At 41.7% G+C, this 14,397-nt stretch overlaps 1 long non-coding RNA gene across 2 annotated transcripts; it reads left to right on the top strand.

Moving 5' to 3' along the window:
• Nucleotides 1–1,624: 1,624 nt before the first annotated feature.
• LOC310676004 lies at nt 1,625–3,396 on the top strand. Of its 2 annotated transcripts, none has more exons than XR_014510339.1 (2): nt 1,625–2,116; nt 3,085–3,396. It is a non-coding gene; the product is annotated as an uncharacterized lncRNA (long non-coding RNA). The 2 variants fall into 2 exon arrangements; XR_014510340.1 differs by having other exon boundaries at nt 1,625–2,354.
• The last annotated feature ends 11,001 nt before the right edge of the window (nt 3,397–14,397 follow it).

The following is a 14,397-nucleotide window of genomic DNA, read 5'->3' as shown; positions in this document are numbered from 1 at the left end:
GTGAGTCCCGGGGGGAAACTGCACTTATGTGCTGAACCGTTTTTTGAGGATTAAAAAACAAAACAAAAAGAAACTGCAAATTGTTGCAGAAATGTGGCGAACTGAATTTGAGAGTGGAAAGATTAGAAACCCAAATGACATGTTTGTTCATCCTTTCATCAGAACTCTTTAAATAGAGTACTGCCCCTTATAAAGTAGGACACATGGCCTTGCAACAGTGCACCATTTGTACCAGCCCTTAGTAAACAATACCTAGATTCCAATGAATGAAAGAGCCATAGGCCCCCAACTGCTTGCATAGGCCTAAGCCCCTTCTAAAATCAGAGTCACTTGGTATCTTTGAAATACAAGGATGTACATAGTAGCTCCACAGCCTGCCTCATATTTGTTCTCCACAGCAACCTAACCATTGACTTGCAGCTTCTCTCTGTGTTTTTTTTATTAGATTTTTGCATATCTCAAAGCACATATGAGTGCTAGTGGTAGAGAGATGCCCCCCCTTAATACAGGAAATCTTTTTTGCAGTCATCTTTTTTTTTGCAGTAGGTTCACCAGGAGGTGATGTCCTAGCAAGGCAACTGAGACACTATTAAGATTTGGTATTTTCATTTTTAAGGTTGAAGCATTTATGCATTTGCAAAAGGAAAAGATAAGGAAACTGATTGACAACAAAACAGCATACAGGTTAGCATGAAATTTATAGGTGTATAGGCACAAATTTAGAAGTCCGTATTAAAATTTAAATAGAAATACATATCACCATAATAGGGACAGAGGCGGATTTAGAGCAGCACAACTGGCTCCGTCACACTGTGTGTCGGGCCTAGGGGGCGCCACAGGGCATTGCAATGATGACATAGTGAACTGAGGGGAATGGGAGGTAAGAAGAGGCAGGTGCAAATTTTGGCCTTGCACAGGACAATACTGAAATTGGAAAGAGCAAAGTCTGCCCCAATGGGGAAGACTGCAACCAGGTGGGTGTTATGTACTGAGTTGAATAGGATCCAAAAGGCAGCAGTCTGATAGGTCCTAGAATAGGATTCAGAATTCAGCAGTCTGATTGATCCTAGAACAATAGGATCCAGAATGCAGCAGTCTGATTGGTCCACAGGAGCCACCCAATTCAGCTCCAGGTGGAAGGGAATCCGCAACTTGATTGGCCTACAGGAGAATCCGGACTTAGCCAATCACGTGGAGCCCATTGTGTAATTAATGTATATAAGGCAGACATTCAGGGGGAACTTCCATTCCTCCTCGCCACTATGAGCTGAAAAAAGAGCATGAAATCCACTCTTGACTCCAAGTATATTTCAGTGGGTCTGATGATGGGCAACTTCAGCACTAGGCAAACCTTCCAAGGATTGTCCTCACCCACTCCGGTTGAGTCAGTAAGGGCAAGGAGGTTCAATTCACCCAACGCCTCCCTCTCCCCACAGTTTCACAGACAGCCCTGCTCTGCTCCCATATACTCTGCGAAGCCTAGGGTGTTTTCCTGTACAGTAGATGTAGAGAACCTCAGAACCTCTCTATATGGACTCTCCCCAACCCACGCCCAGAGGCAGCACCATGCTGGAGTGCATTTGTTTGGCTGGTATGTGTCCTTAGACTCTGATAACGTCTCTTGCTTATCTGGAAAGAGGATGGAAGTTTGTGCGTGTAAGTGTAGAATAATAAATAAAGACTGGAATAAAAACTACTGTACAAAGATCCATTGTTCCGCCCACTTTTGCACTGGGCCACTGTTATGCAACCCCTCCAGAAAGATGCCCACACGAAAATGTGACACTTCGGCTGAAACTGATTCCCCACCCCTGCTGTACAGCAGGAGAGACTATCCTTCCATTCACTCAGATCAAATCCCTTGCCTTCTGCTCTCCAGGGTTCCCAAGATAGGAGGGAAGAGAAAATTCCTCAGTGCCCCCCCCCCCAAGATCTCCTAAGTGTTAGAAAAACACTGAGGCTTCATTTGAATAGTAGAATGTCTGGCACCTGGTGGGCGGGGCTTTTGAATTGTGCTCCGGAATTGGCCCCTCCCTTCGTGTGTTCAGAGGCAACTGTCATTCTTGCTTCTTGCCTCATTCTTGCCTCAGGATGTTATTTTAGTTTCTCTCAGAGTGTATGTTATTGTGTTACAGTTTTTCTTTATTATTAAAGCTTTGTTTGACATATACGTGAGCCGCTTACTTTGCTGAAAGAAAAGAAACTCTGCTGAAGAATGGTGGCATATCCTAAACTGCGTGACTGAGGGGATATTCCCAGTCTGACAGGAGGATTGAATTTTTTAATCCCCTCCCCCACCGCCCACAACTCTAAGTGCTGCAGGCTTCTCATCCTTTAAGGCCTTCTGTGTCAAGGTACCCTACATTGATCACGAAAGCCAAGAGAAAACATAGTGGAAGTTCAGCTCAGTAGCAGAGTAGCTGAAGTAACAGAATCTCCAACTTTCTTCCAAAATATTTCAGTTTGCTCACATTAAGGGCTTGACAGGATTTTGGAGGGGCTTAACAAGTGACACCAGAAATATCAGCAATCAGAGTGTGGGGAGTAAAAACCCAAGTCAATAGCAGGTCATAATCCTGTCAGCCATTTTCAGCTAATTTTACTGTTTAATGAAAACTTTTACAGCTAGAATGATGGTTCTTTGTTTCTTTAGCTATTGAGAGAGTAACTGTTGACAACATGGCGACCGTGTTGAAATCTAGGAATCCCTGCTAGAACTTAGGGTTGCAAATGATGGTGTTGGGGTTGTTGTTATTGTTTGGTTTTGGCCCCAGTAGGATCATTAGGCTTAGTTCAGTGCTAGCCAATAGGCAATTTAAATTTACCATGTGCAACTTTAAATGGGTCCCTGTATACAAATGAATAATAACCACCGTTTTCTTTGGAAGACTAGAAATATATTTGCATAATGCCATTTGGTGAGAATTTGTTGGCACAAGAAGCTGAATACTTGGATATGCATTGAAGGCGAGGCCATTAGGCACATGATAGAAGTCTAATATTGTCACAAAGAGTTGTTACATTGCTTATTAAATTTTTAGCAGTTCTTAGGATTTGGTAACACAATTTTTGTGTTTCTTTCAGAAGACTCACTGTCCACATGAATGTTGGGAGAGAAAGTTACCCTATGAAGATTCTTCCAAAGCAACCAGCTGAACTGCTCCTCTGACTTCTGGACCACATGGCCTTAGATATGCATACCAAAAGACATTATTCTCATTTGTGGAAAGATAAACCCATTGACCCTGAAAATAGATCTCTTACTTCTGGCCCACATTCATAATCCAATTATTCTTGATCAGCGAAATGTAAGTCCATAATTAATCTGCCACCTGAGAGGGTTTGTTATTTTCTTTAAATTGCCTATTAATTTATTAAATTGTCCCGATTAAGTAATGTATTTGACAGTCTTGGTTTCTTGTTAAGAATATTAAATATGTACTTATATGGAACATGTGATATTAAGCTGAGGCCTAAACAGCTAAGATATTTTTGAATGTATTATCCTTCAAGACTAGGCCTTCATATTACTTGCTGATGATCAAGCTTGGTTGGCAAACGGGGGGGGGGGGGGATATTTGAGGAGGGTGAATGAGGAAAAGGTTTGAAAATAAGAAATACTGCAGGTATGATCCTTCCATGCTTGTATGGTTGTGGGCAGAAAACCATTCTTCAGTGTTAGAGCATACAGTTTGTATGTGAAAGTTCCTCATCAGTCTTTGGTACTAACAGTGAAAAGGGATCTCAGGTTGCAAGGGATGGGATAGACTTCTGCCTGAGACCCTAGATGGCTGCTGCCAGTCAGAGGCAAAGAGAGGTCATAGTCAAGAGACGAGCACCACACACCCTACCAGCCACTTCTCTGATGAGCAGAGAAAAGCGACATAAATATGTATCAACAGTTATAGATAGAGCACTTCCATATTAAAGTTCTGATCAGCTGAGGACACATGGAGTTCCACACTCATGCATCAGTGTGTATGTACACTCACCCACACCAAATATACAGGGGTGCAGGCATGTGTACCATGTGTGCTGGCCCACTGTCTCAGTCATGCTTTTAACTTATGAGGAGGTTCGGGTGAGTAACCAGAAGAAAAGGGACCCAGATGGAGGGGGTGGGGAAGCTGGCAACATGCAATATAGCAAGTGTTAAACTCACATATACAAACCAGTTCCTATCTACCCTTCTGCATCCTCAGCCTCAACCTACATGCTGCATAGATGATGCCCTGCCCCTCAACCTCCTCTTCCCCAATTTCTAATATTTAACCTAAATTTTTTCGCTAGTATCATGGACTACAAAGAACACACAGGAGGAAACATCCTGGGATCGTTGTTATTTAATTATTATTTTTTTAAAAAGAAAACATAGAAATCTCTCTCACTACCGTAACTTGGGGTTTTTACTTTGTTCCTCAAAGAATTCCACCACATTCCTCTTCCCCTGCTCCAAACTATACAGCCTTGCAGTTGTATTTATTTATTTATTAAATTTATATCCTGCGCTTCCTCCAGAAGTTGCTTCACCTATTTTCTTTTGAAATGTTCATTTACTTTACTTGCTGAAAATCCCCTGTACAGGATTCTCAGTGTTAATGATCTGTTTCCTTGCTTCCTGTGATGTCAAGGGTGTTGCTCTCCTTCCAAAAAAAGAAATGTATCAGGAAGATCTTCTATTGTTTCCACTTTTATCTTTAAATTATTGCAATGTGGTGGTCTGGGGGTTTAAAATATTTTTTTAATTGAAACAACTGCAGACATCTGTGGGATGCCCAAATATTGTATTGTATGCATCCAACATTGTGTCTCTATAGATTAGGCATCATAATTCTGCTTTCATTATAAGCCAGAGGAATATTTCCTCATATTTCCTGTTCTCATTCAGATTCCTGCAGAAAAAGAAAAGTAAATTTGTAGCCCCTTTCAAAGCTATGTGTGTTGATTTGAGGGTCTAAATATAGAGCAGGGTTGGCTAGCCTGATGCTACTGATTGACAGCTCCCTCCATGCCTGTCAGCTGGGGCTGATGAGAGTTGGAGGACCACAGATTAGCCACTTCTGATATTAAGCTGATGAATATGGTGCCATAGGAGTATAGAAGGAGCCCCGATGGATCAGACTGAAGGCCTATCTAGTGCAGTATTCTGTTTCCTGCAGTGACCAATCAGAGGCCCTTAGGAAGTCCACAAGCAAGAGAAGATATCTCTGATCCTACAGCATGGGGAGCCAACATGGGGCTTGTTAATTATTGTCAAAATACAATTCCCATAAGCTCCATCCAGCAAGGCAAAATGTAAACAACTGCCCTGTGATTTTCGGTTGAAGGGTGGTATAGAAATTTTCATAAATAATAATATTATCCACAAATAGATTTCAAGGGTGTGGGTGTGGGTGTACGTACTCAGGCTGGACCTAGACCTACAACAAAATGTTGCAGTGTTCTCTTCACCACCTTAGTGGTGCCAGCCCCAGCTAGCCAGGCAGCCATGCTTACCTAAAACAATATTAGCAATATGAAACCTAAAACAATATAAAATGCTCATTTAAAAAATACTGATAAAAATCAAGCATTAAGAACAAATTGAAGTAAGATTTGTGGGAATATAAATAAAAAACAGCAGGGTTTTTTTTAATAAAAAAGATACACAATAAAATTACATGCCTGAGAAGTTTTGCCTAAACAAGCACAGTTTTTAGCAGGTGTCAAAAACAATACAGTGTTGAGCTGGGGTGCTGCATGGTGACAGGACTGTCAGAATACAGTTCTTCCCCAAAGGTGTTATGTCACTATCATACAAATGGCTACTTTAGTCTCAACTCCTATTCTGCATTGTATATTGTACTTTAGGGAAGGGCTGTAGCTCAGTGGAAGGGAGTCTGCCTTGCTTGCAGAAAGTGCCATTTTCAACCCCCAGCTTATTCAGGTAGGGCTGGGAAACCCTAAAATCTCTGAAACCCTGAAGATCTGCTGATCAGTAGAGGCAATGCTGAGCTAGATAGACCAATGGGGTATGATAAGGCAGTTTCCTGTGTTCAATCACACTGCTGTATTAGCTGCTTCTAGACCACTTACTGCCTCTCATATTCCTACCCTTTGACTCTACACACAGATTCAAACTGCAACAGCAAGATGGTCATATACCTTGTGCAGCTGACATGTCTTTGTTGTTTTAGAGCACCTAGAGCCAGTTGCAGTATCTAAATGCCGGGAATAAAACCCTTGAATCTATAAGTTAGTGAAGGAATATTGGTATTTGAAACTAGAGAGCAAGTGAGAGCGCCAAGCCACAAATAACCACGTGATGCAGATTCTTTTCTGCAAACAGTTCACAAATCAAAGGAATTTATCTAGCCAGCATTGAGAACCTCAGAAGACAGAGGCAATCCCCACCCCCACCCCCCACTCCCACAAACTGAAGATGAAATTCCAGTCTTGCCGCAGAATCTGTGAGGTTTGTGAAATTTAGGCGTCTGTGGAAGGATGGGTTCTAGCTTGAGAGAAGCAGTCTGTGACTCACAGGCTTTAATGCTGAGGCATCAGCTTTGGCATTTTCGAGCAATCTCAGTTGCTAACATGATCCTGTGTTTTAATGTCACTTTGCAGATGTAAATATGCTTGTTTTGGTTTTCAGAAAAAGTTTGGCTGGTAGGTTAAAAGATGGTAAAGAGAAGCAAGTCTCCCTCACTAATTATGTATAATCAGCTACATTATGTGTTTGCTTTTCGTGTCCTCTCTCACTGCTTCATTTCAGGAGCTCTGAGCCAACTCAGTGACCAGCTTTATTCTCCTTTAAGGGTCTACTCAGTCCCCAGGGACTTACTCCCATGGAAGAGTATAAAGGATTGCAGACTGTGTCCCACTGAAACCAGTGGAATTTAAGCTAGTTGCTATTAATCTCTTCCACTAACTTCAGTGGGACTTAGTAATGATCAGATGGATTAGGGACATCAGAAACTGCCTTACTGGATACTGAGTCAGGCTATTGGACCATCCAGATCAGTATTGTTTGTAATGAATGACAGAGGCTCTCGGGGGGAGGGGTCACATCCCATCCTACAAGAGACTTCTGCATGCAAAGCCGATACTCTATCACTGACCTACAGACTGGACTCCATCTATAAATGTAGTTTGGGAAAGGTTTATACAGGATATATATTGACTTCAGTCCAGGGAATGCTGGTTGCATTTAAACCCCCTGGAGATAAGTGGGATTTAAATATAGAGTTAAACTCTTAAGCAGGGATCCAAAGATCTATATTAGGTACAACAAAATGTTTGGGGCTACCCTTCTGAGTTTTGCCTTTTGATAGTTCCCCCCGTTGCGATGCCACGAACAATCTGCCTTTGAAAGTTCTTTTTAAAAGAGATTTGCCTACTAGGATGGGTTACACTCAGGAGTTATTGACTGGATCGCCCACGTGGAACTGATCCCTGCCAATATGGGGTTTGCAGCCTGCCCCAATTAACTGAGCAGTGGGGGCTACAAACACCACATTCCTCGGGGCTCTTCCTTTGCAGTCTAGCTTGAGTTTGCCATTGCAGCCTGGCTGCAAAGGCATAAAGGAAAGGCTCTCAATTCTTTCCTTTGAAATAGGGTTACCTCAGGCTCAGGTGATTGGCAGGTGGGCTTTCTCACCTACCTATCAAGGTGGCCCACAGTGTGGGGGGGGGGGAGCTTACAGCTCCAGGGTGGAGTGAGATCTTGTTCACCAAGCCTGGCCTGTACTGACCAGAAGTGGATCTCCGGGGTTTCAGACAGGAGGCATGACCAGCCCTAGCTGGAGATACTGGGGATTGAACCTGGGGCCATCTGTGTACAAGGCAGATGCGGTGCCATTTATCTACAGCTCTTCTCCCTGGTAACAAGCAGCTCCACTGATGAGGAACATCTATTTTTTTTACTCAGACTTGCATTTGTTCTCTATTCCAGAAAGCTGGCAGAAGTGAAATTCTATACAACAGAGATGGCCAAGGAGCACCTGCACAAAATTTACTCTCCTTTCCCACAATCGGTGCCCTTAGCAAATTTTAATCTATGTGTGGCGGGGTTTTTTTTTTAATGCTTCTGTTTTCTTTATTTCATTTTTGTTTTGTTTCTGTTTTTGTTAGCTATTAGCTTGGGTGGTTTGCATCTGGAAGTTTACAAAATATTGCAGAGGAGACCACATTTAAGCTGAACTTGACCCCATAAGATCTACTAACATCATACTTAATTATGCCCAAGACATCTAAATAAGTGGTTAAAAAAAATCTCAGGGGGATTCATTCAGTGCTCTCATGTGCACTGCATTTCATGGTATGTTACAAGTTTAAACAAAACCATATTCCATAACATACTGTGCTGACATCTTTCTTCAGACTGGGTACTTTGGCCTGGGAGCCATTAGTTCCAGTTTCCCTACTGAACGGTGTTTGTGTTCTTGCGCATTTGCCCTACTCACCATGATTTCACATTCTTCCTTTGATTCCTTCAGGATTCAAAGTGTTGTGCCGGACAGACATTTTTATTTTACTGTGGGGGGGGGCAGCAAGGAGGGTGTTGGGGAAATGTGAGTAAAAATAACACTTGTGGGGAACCTTTGGCTAACTACAGCTCCCATCAGCACTTGCCATTGACCATATTTGCTACTGTTGATGGGACTTGTAGTTCAGCAGTATCCAGCGAGCCAAAAGTTCCCCGCACCTGGTGTAGGATGTTATTGACACCTTTCCACATCAGCTCCCTAGTGGTAGCATTTTGCCGCAGTTGACATTTCTGAATTTCATAGGGAGCACATTTTTACTTTTCTCGATTGAAACTGTGTTTGCTACCACAATACCCAATTTCTCTCACATGCACTGACAGCTTACTGTTGACACATCACCCCAAACCTCCCAATGACCTTACTCAGGGGCTTCAGTAGTTCTTGAAGAGCAAGTAAAAAGTAGATCTCTGTAGAACACCAGATTATAAATATTATGGAGCAAAGCAGCAGTTTCTTAAATGACTTGTCAAGTAGCTCTTGAACCCCCAGAGCATGGTTCCTGTTCCCATTCTAAGGTGTGCGTCCAGAAAGATACCCAAATGATGCTGGGAGAATTAAATTTAAAAGCAGTGTACACACTGAATGGCTAACTTTGAAAATGTGGACCTGTGACCATTGTATATCTGCATGGGCTGAGTTTTGCAGTTTTTAAACAAAACCTTGTCCATCCATGGTTAAAATGAATTTGCCAGGAAAATACTAATAATTGCTTTCTTTTCTTTCTTTTCTTTTAAAAAGAGAATACTTTGGGCAAATTTAAAAATAAACCACCCAGAGTGAGGAGGAAAAACAACACAGTTTTCCAAATCTGCATGAACAGTCATTTGGAGAAAGACCACTCCATCTTATAAATGACACCACTCAGCCAGGAATCAGCCAAGCTGCTTTGTCCCCCTCAGCCATATGGCAGCAGAAACTAATATTTGAGTCTGGCATCCGGATCAGAAAAGCAATTTGAACCTGCTCGCTAGGCATGGCTCGGATAATTCTGCATTTATGACCTTTAATGATGCATACCAAATAACGGCAACATAGACTGCTGTACAGACACACACACTCACACCACTTTGTTGATGTACATGATGTACACACATCTCCTTGCACTTGTATGGAAGACACATATATCTAGGTTGGGAACATTTTGTTTAAAGATATATTCTAGTGAAAGGGGGTTCTTGATGTAGAAAAAAAAGGGAAGAATGTAGTATCTCCAACTTGTCAACTCTGCACCCTGTGGGCTTGGAGGAAAACGTCCTGAGCAAAAATATTATAAGAATCCAGAGAGAATCATAGTTTTGGCCATTTTAGTTGGATTGGAATACAGTACAAGTACCAAGCACTTTAGTGATTTTTGTGATCCAGTCTTGTTTCACCAGAAGCAGCTTAGTCATGCTGGCCACATGACCTGGAAGCTGTCTGCAGACAAATGCCGGCTCCCTCGGCGTATAGAACAAGATGAGCACCGCAACCCCAGAGTCATCCGCAACTGGACCTAACGGTCAGGGGTACCTTTACCTTTACCTTTTATTCTTTCCATAATTCTGTTAGCTTTTCAGTGTGTCAGGACAACAGAGCCTTGGCAGCCCAGTTCCCCAAAATAAGCTTCTGCAGCACAATGTGGCTTGCATATAATCATGTGGTAAGCGAATGGTAAAATCTGGAGTGAGTTAAGAGTGACTGTGGATCTTGCAGAAATGCCCTTGGCTTGAACAGGCTGCTTCTGCCGTTTCTTCAGTGAGTCAGCTAAGAAGATGCCAAGCTAAAAGATTGCTATCACCCAATGAGCGGCAGCTGGCCAGTGTCTCCAATTATCTCCTCTTCTTTGCCAGCTGGGTTAGGTTGCAGACACAGAGCCAATGGGAAGCAATGGGACCTGAGAGTTTTTAAAGCCACAGTACCAGGACATACATTCAACCATAAACGAAGTAAATTGACAATTCTGCCTGGCCTTCTACCCCCACTAAGCCTCCCAGATGTATCACCTTTTATGTACTACATTGAAAATATATCAGATTCTTCACAAATAATTATGCAAACAGCTTTGAATGCAACAGTGTTTGTGCAGCAACTTTTAGAGGCGCAATGTAACTTCCCTGCCCTCTCTCCTCCCTGCATGTTTTCACGGGTCTCCTGAATCTGCTCCCTAAACGTGCGTGAGAAGAGACTGAATCTGGAACCACAGATAGGAAATAGACTTGAGAGTTACCCTACGAATGCCGCTTTGAGTTCCATCATAGAAGAAAGGCAGGAGGCATACCCAATCCAACAAACTTGGAGATGTCTTAAGCCTCAATGAGCCGATCTGTGCTCAATGAGCTTGCCTAACTTTCTCTATATAGCGTACCCATTCTCATTTGCAGGCCACTTTCTCATTCATGAAAACAACTTTTTAATCCTAGCACTGTATTTTAAAGTGCAGTGGAAAGGCGGGGGAAGATTAAAAAAATAAATTATGAGCAGTTTCCAAGTAGCTCCTTCCACCACTGAAAGGATTTCCAATTGGGCAATAGAAATCCCTCCACTTCTGCTCCCCTTGTGTGCCCCCATAAATATGTTCTGAGGTTTTTTCCCTAACCCTCTGGAGCAGATTTGGGGAGGGTGCACACAGGGAGAGGAGGGAAGTTCCTTTGCACGAACAGAAACCCCTGTACTGATGCAACAACCTAGAGCCAGTGTGGTGGAAGGGTTAGAGAGTTGGACTAGGACCTGGGAAAACAGGGTTAGTAATCCCCACTTAGTAACAAAGTTCACTGTCCTTGGGCCAATCACCAGCTCTTAGCACAACCTACCTCACAGGGTTGTTGTGAGGATGAAATGGGCAGGAAGAGAACCATGCACACTACCTTGAGATCCTTGGAAGATGAAGATGGTATATAAATGTAATAAATAAATGAATCACGGGATACTGCCCTATGACACCCAGAGAACCTTTTTGCGACTGGATAGCTCCTCAGTTGGATAAACAATAAATAACTCATCTTTTGCTAAACCATTCTATCCCACATCTTTCTATCTCCCTCCTAATAGAACACTTTTCAATTAAAGGAATGAGACTTTCGCATGACAAAGTGGCCTCTAATGGTGAATAAAATGAGTATCATCATTAACAAGAGAAATAGTTCCTGGGCACAATTTGTAAGATAAAATGCATTTTTGTGAAATATACAGCATGGAAGTGTTTGATGCGTCTTCTTCTTTTATTATTATTTCACCTAAATGAAGTAGACGTAAAGATTCTTTTTTTGTGTGTGTGTATTTTAATTTAAAAGACACTGGATTTCAAGACGTGATCTCAAAATCAATCTAGGAATAGCATCTTGGTCATATTCACCCTAGAGATGTGTTCTGCCCTGTCAGACAGTTAATTAATATACTTCAGTTCTGCTGTAAAGTTAATCTCTTTTCCGTATTTATCTAGGCTGATGCTGAGGAAGCATTTGACAGTGAATGGTGCTTTTCTATTTATAACTTTTTAGGCCATTTAATTTCAGAGAAATGTTTTGTTACATGGAGGGCAGGCCCATCAATAGCTGTTGCAGACAGCTGGCCCTGAGTCCCCATCTGTTATTCAGAATTTACGTCCTTGGTGTCCGAATGCCAAAAAGTGGGAGCAAATAACTGGGCATATAATATTCCTTAACTTTCTTGGTTTCCCCCCTGAAACAGCCAATGCTGAGAAGTTTGATGAATATAAGAAAAGCCCTACTGGATCAAACCAAAGACTCATCCAGCCCAGTACTCTCTTTCTAGCAGTGGCTAGCCAAATGCCTCTCCGATGCTTAGAAAATAGGCCATGAAGGCAATAAATTTCTGCTTCTTCTTCTTTCATTTGTATACTTCTCCTGAACATTAAAGTTCTACATAGCTTTGATGAGTGATAACTACTGAGAGGACTGTCATCCATAAATTTCTCCAATGCCTTTCCCCCCAAAATATAGCCAAGTTAATTACACATTGCGTGAGGAATTACTCTCTTGTCCTAAATGTTGCCTATTTCATTGGGTAATCATGAGTTCTAGGATTCTGATTGAGGGTGGACAATGCCATTCATTATTCTATAAACCACTATCGTGTGTCCACTCCCTCAACCTTAACTACATTTTATCCTAAACTTAAATACCTTCAGTCTGTTCATTTTTCCTGAAGGAACCCTTTAATCACAACAGTTGCCCTTCTCAACCTCTAGAATATGGAGATGGGATACTGAGCAAGACTAAACTTGGCTGAACAACATCACAGCCCCCCCCCCCTTCTTGACTTGCTATTTAAAATAAATGATTAATCTATATTAGAATTATATCTTGAGCATCATCGGTTGATCCAGATATCACAATGAAAGAAATGTTCAGAAAGATAAAACTTGTTTTATAGCAGATATTCTGACTGGGGTGCACAGAGAAAGACCATAGGTCAGTGGTAAAGAGAGCATTAGCCTCACATTTAGATGGTTCCTGTTTCCTCAGCATCTCCAGGTAGAGTTGGGAAAACTCCTTACTGAGACCCTGGACAGCCTCTGCCACTCAGTGTGAATAATAATGAGGTAGGTAGACCAATAAAAACAGCCTCCTCTATTCCAAACCTAACTCATAGATGAGGAATCATGAACAACTAGAAAGCTAGGAATGCCATATGCTTAAAAAATTCAGAGCTGAGTCAGGATAGTTAGATGTGTTTGAATAACCCTGACTTCTTCTGTTCATTGAGTAACTAACTTTATTTTGTTTATTTCCTGAAACTGGTCCCTGTAGAACTTTCCATGGTCTGATTCACTATCTAGACCTACATTTATGCATAATTGACTATACCCATGTCAAGCAATTTGCTGTGTAATGCTTAAGAGTTTGGCTGAGGTTTTTAAAATAGGTGCAAGCAGGGGAAATCCGCAACTGTTCTTTCTGCTGCAAAAGATGTGGCTAGGAGCAGTTATAAGAATGTTGATTAGCTCACAGGACTATTCCATTTTTCTTCATCAAAGGGGGATATTCACCATATGGATCCTACCTACATTAGCTTGAAGCAAATATTGGCGGCAGCACGAGCAGGTGATTTTAAGGAAGGTTGATTGACTGATTAGGAAACACATGAACACAGGTTGAAGAGGCAGCTGGATGGATGCATGAATGGTTAGTGGGATGGAAGAAACTGATTTGGGAAGTGGCTCTTCAGAGAAACACCACAGAAAGTTTTACTTGTTTTCATTCAATGAAAATTTGTAGGCAATCCCAGGCTGATCTGTGAAAACGAGAAATAGAAAAAGCAGAAGTAAGAGGATGTAGATAAATGGATCCTATTTATTTTGTATATCTCTATGGCAGGTGTGTGTGGAAATTGCATTCTATAAATATTTCAACTTCTTTTTTCTTTTAACTTCTGTTGTTTAACTTCTTTTGCTAACTTCTTTTTGTGAAATGTGGATTGCATCCCAATAGATACTTACCCGAGAATAAATCCCACAGAACTCATTTGAAAGCCACCACCTTGGGAGGGCTTTGTCCTGAAAGGTAGTATAAGAGCAGGGCTGGTCCTACCATAAGGCAGAGGAAGGCAACTGCTTAGGTGACAGATCAATCATTTTATTCCAAAGCTACAACCATGCTTAAGGTGACTTACAAAATATTTGAAAAATGCATTAATACAAACATATCAAAAGTAGTAATAAACAATAAACAAAAGTTCAAAAAGCCCACAATGAAATTGAACAATTTTCATATAAATCTTAAAATCCAAACTAAAGAAACTAAAAATTAACAGCTACAACAGCAACAACTCCCTTCTTCAAAACCCTCTCTAAACAATACCCCAAGCAAATAGTCTGCTCAGCAGCCTCAGGTTTTGCAGCTGGAGTCAATCAGGGCCCTGCCCTCCTAGG

The sequence above is a fragment of the Podarcis tiliguerta genome (genome assembly GCF_965153285.1).
Source record: "Podarcis tiliguerta genome assembly, chromosome: 4".
NCBI classification, from domain to species: domain Eukaryota; kingdom Metazoa; phylum Chordata; class Lepidosauria; order Squamata; family Lacertidae; genus Podarcis; species Podarcis tiliguerta.
The sequence above is the reverse complement of the archived record's forward strand: the minus strand, read 5'-3'. Positions and strand labels throughout refer to the sequence as shown.